Source organism: Anomalospiza imberbis, chromosome 31 (genome assembly GCF_031753505.1).
Source record: "Anomalospiza imberbis isolate Cuckoo-Finch-1a 21T00152 chromosome 31, ASM3175350v1, whole genome shotgun sequence".
In the NCBI taxonomy this organism is placed as follows: domain Eukaryota; kingdom Metazoa; phylum Chordata; class Aves; order Passeriformes; family Viduidae; genus Anomalospiza; species Anomalospiza imberbis.
The window spans coordinates 1,304,500-1,309,107 of NC_089711.1; the positions used below are offsets into that span (position 1 = coordinate 1,304,500).

The window sequence follows — 4,608 nt, forward strand, 5'->3', positions numbered from 1 at the left end:
AGCTTTCCATGCTCACATTCACAGATGGCTCCAGTCTCACACAGAGCATTGCTGGCTGGTCACTCTTATCTCCACAGCCCAGTAGAGATCCTATTTTGGATGGCTCTCACTGCTCCCAAGGCCCCAGGGAGCAGCCACTGCCTCTCCTCTGTCACCCGAGGACACAAGGAAAAACATTGCACTCAGCTTTGGTCACAATGAAGAGACTAATTTATTTCTTCTGACTCCAATCATTTCTAGTTTTCAAAAGGTGCCAGTGGATTGGAGGGTGAACGTGCCACCTCTCCAATGACACTGGACAAACTACCAGTCTATCAAATTTCTCTGCCTCTATGAAGGAATGCAAAACAATAGGTTGTTTACAGAAAGTTGCGTGAGAAAATTCTCTACAAGAATGTAAACTCAGAAGGCTTTAGAAAATCCTGAGAAATCAAGGCAACACTCCTCCTTCTGCTTTCCCTTCCAGGATCAGTGATTTCCTGCCGCTTCCTCCATGTCTGACACAATTGAAGAGATAAGGGGCTGAGGATGCAGCTTCTGGCAGAGAGTTGATAACACTCAGCTGAGTATTTTATTCTCCTGCCACTGAGTTGTCAGGCTGCTTACACAAAAAAAAAATCCTCCTGGTGTGGAAAGGGGCTGGTGTGAGCAGCAGGAATTGTTGCTGGCTGAAACATTTCAAAGAGCTGGACAAAAGAAGCATTTTGTGGAAGGCCACCAGCTGCCCTCTGTCAGCAGCACAAGGTGTGAGGTCCCCCTTGAAGGCCATCCCTGCACAAGGACAGCCTGGCCTCCTCCAGTACCCAGAACACCTTTCAGGCTTTCGGGCAGGCCTCGTCCCTCACTCTGGAGAAGCAGGTTGCTGTTGGAACTCTCATAGCCACAGCTCCCGGCTGGATTGCCGTGTCTTACCACAGACAGCCCTGGAGACAACAGTACAGACAGGCTCCATCTGCAATAAAAGGAGACTTGGTTCCAGCTTTTCCCTTGGACCAGCGTGCAGCAAGCACACCTGGGCCTCATTCAGGTCTGTGTGGGCTGGTAGTCAGCTTCTGCTGGGAATTTAAAGCTTTTACCCTACTTTCCACAATAAAGAATGGAGCAAACCCAGCTGCACCAAACCCCAAATTTCACTCTAACAATCACAATTTTCATTTTCCTCTATTCAAGCCTTGAAGAAAACAAACTTTACTTGAGTGAGCTGGAGGCACAGTGTCCTCCCAGATCATTCTTGAGTAGGACAACATTCCAGGGGAAGCCTGGCAAAGCCAGAGTTTACTGATGCTCAGGAAGCTTTGCAAAAGCTTCCACCTGCAGTGCTCTTGCACCCTCCTGAGCTCCTGGAGCCCTCAGTCACCCCAGGCACAGTTTGGACAGCAAGGGGATGGTTCCGTTTGGGACACGTGGGGACAGGAGGAGGGAAGACTTTGAAACACTGTCACGAGGGCAGGGCTCTTTTCCTTTATGGTGCCAAGTGGTAGTACATAATCTTTGAGTTAATGTCAGGTGCTGAGGGGCACAAATTCTCAGTGAGAAGGACAGAGTGTCTCCACTCGCACAGCAAGGTAAGTGAAGGGGAAAGCGCAATCTATCTTTCATGGGAGGTGTTCAGTTTTTAACAAAATATTTTTGCAGGAGACGTGCCTAGGCAGCGGTGATTGAGAGCATTTTATCAGACTCACAGAGCATCCCCACATCTGCTTTGCCACATTTGCTCTCTTTTTTTCATGGTGAATGATTTCTGCTGCCAGGGTGGCTCCTGCTCGGAGTTCTACTCCCAGTGGAGTCCCGGAGTCTCCTCAGCAGGCCTTTGCAGCGAGTTCTGAGCCAATGCGTGGCTCTGCTGCCATCCCAAATCTGCCCTTCCCTTGCCCAGCCTGAGTGCAAGTGGGGCCTGTGCTGGGCATGGCTGGAGATTTTCGCGGCCAAAATCCTCCAGCATCATCATCTTTACATCTGCTCCTGGCTTTGGGTGGCACAAATCACAAAACACCCACTGCAGTTGACAAATGGCATTTCCTGCAGATTGCTACAGCCGCGCTGCTGATCGACAAACACACGAGAATCCATTTTATTTGGAAAATATCATTTATTACAAATTGCTACACCCACACTGACAATACAGAACTATACAAATCTCAGTTTAGGTTAAAACCAGGAATTTATTAGATTATTACAACCAGTCTAGGTAAAAATATACAAATACCAACTTCAGTTAATAAAACTTCATTTATTGCCAACCTCTACAGCAACTCACTATACACAAAGGTTAATTACGTGTTTAACAACTTAATTTATTACATATTTCTAGAAGTGTAGAGCCCATATAGCAATACAAAAATATGCATTCCCTCCCCAAGTAACCTTGTACCAAGAACTCAACCAATAGAATTACAGAATTATAGATCTCCGTACATGTTTAAATAGAACTAAATACATAGATACAGAAAAATGTATATAAATACATATATAACTATAAGAATCTACAGATGGAAATATAAATTAAATATTACATATTTTACACAATACAAAGAGATATATAACACAAACCTATCTATAAATATACAAATACCACCTCCAAGCTAAATATCCATACAAATGCACCAGTACAAATATACAGCTATACATCTGGATACATAGGTAAAAATAATTACACACACAAATGGATCAATATACATATAAAAATATAAAAATAGACGCATCTACTGAGACAAATAACAAAATACCTATTTAAAGAGCCATATATCTCTGGCTGCATCAACAGACATAGATAGCAACACAACTGTAGACATAGGAAACAGAACTAAACACAGATATAACAACTGACATATACACTAAGATACAAATATACACATAGAACATATATGTATATATACATAGCATACATCCATAAATACAACAGACATACAGAAATATTCCTATACAAATAGCAGCCTACATATGTACATATCTATATAATAATCCCTGTCTAGGTGCAAGTCCAAACATCTTTAAACAGAACTGCAAGCAGAGGGATCCCAGCTGCCCATCTTCAAAGCCTCTCCCTCGGGCTCTTCCTCCCGTGCAGAGCAGCTCTCCTGGACAGGGACGGCAGATGGCACAGCTGGGAAGCAAAGGGAGCACTGAGTCAGTATGGGGACGTTTTCCTTGGCAGCTGCTGCACTTCCATCAGGGAAGGGAAGAACTCAGAGCCTCCCCAGGAGGGTCAGAAAGAAAAAGCAGCCGAGCGGGCCAGGCTGTGGTGAGCGCAGCCACGGCGGGACTGTCCCGCAGCCCTGGCAGCCCGGCACAGCCGGCACAGCTCCCGGGCCCTGCCGGCACAGCTGCCTTGCCCAAGGACAGCCCCTGTGCCGGCCGGGGCAGCTGCGCTGAGCAGCCCCAGCACGGGCAGGGCCCGCTGCTGCCCCGCCGGGCAGTGCCCACGGCCACAGCCCATGCCACCCTCAGCCCCACCCTGCCTCCCCGGCCCTGGGGCCTCACCCGGGCTCTCTCCAGCGTGGCAGCAGCAGGTCCCCGTTCCCTGCTCTTGCTGCTGGCCTTCAGCTTCTCCCTGCTGGCTCCCGTCAGTCTCCGGCTGTCCTCAAGGTCTCCACTGCAGCTGTGGCAAAAGCGGAGGCTCTGCAACTGGTTCCAAGGCCTGGCAGAGCTGCAGTCCCGGAGCCCTCTGTGCTCCCTGCCGGCCCCCTCCATCCCCTCAGCCCCGCCATGCTCTCGGCAAAGCCCCAGCGCCCTTCAGTTTCTTCAGCCCCTCACAGTCCTCTCAGCCCCTCAGTCCCTTCTGACCCATCCCGTCCCCCTAGACCCGCCACCCCTCGGCCTGTGCCACTTCCCTGTCACCTCAGTGCCACCATTGCCCTAGGCTGCCCCACAGCCCTCAGCCCCAGCAGCACCTCAGGGTCACCGTCCCTTCAGCGTCACCGCCCCCTCAGCCCCCTCAGTCTCACCGTCCTTCAGCAGCTCCTCAGGGGACAGTGCCTGGGGCCACCGGCAGCTCCCACCGCTCCAGGGACACCCGGGGCTGGAACTGCTGCTCCGCCCGGCCCGGCCGCCAGCTCGGACCCAGCACAGGGAGAGGGGACAGAGGGAGCACGGGGGAAAAGCAAGAGGTGAAAAAGGCAGCCGAGGGGGGAAAAAGGTAAAAATGCAGCCTAGACCTACACAGCTCCATCTATGCATCTAAACCTCCATGTAACTGTAACTAAATAGCAAAACATATTTACACATATATATAAATATTACTCTATAAATATATAAATGTAAATCTCAAAATGTATAAACATAACTACATATATAAAAATATAAATCTATCGCATCTATAATGATATATATAGATTTAACTATATAAACACACCTCTATAAATCTATAAATGTATCTATTAGGTATATAAATAGAACTGCAGAAATCTATAAATCTATGTATAAACAGAGGGATTCCACCTGCCCGATAGTCATAGGCTCTCCCTCTGATCCTCCTTCTTACGCAGGGCAGCCCTCCTGGCGAGGTAGATCAGGTGGATATCTGGGAAGCAAAGGGAATGCTGGGTCAGTATTGGCCTCTGTGCATCTTTCCCTTTGGAAGTAACTGTCCTTCCACCAGGGACTGTCAGA

General features: G+C 48.6%; 1 long non-coding RNA gene across 1 annotated transcript; it reads right to left on the bottom strand.

Moving 5' to 3' along the window:
• Nucleotides 1-2,801: 2,801 nt before the first annotated feature.
• LOC137463899 (uncharacterized) lies at nt 2,802-4,261 on the bottom strand. Its single transcript, XR_010993997.1, has 3 exons — nt 3,945-4,261; nt 3,481-3,598; nt 2,802-3,103 (listed from the first exon to the last, which is right to left on the bottom strand). It is a non-coding gene; the product is annotated as an uncharacterized lncRNA (long non-coding RNA).
• Nucleotides 4,262-4,608: the final 347 nt, after the last annotated feature.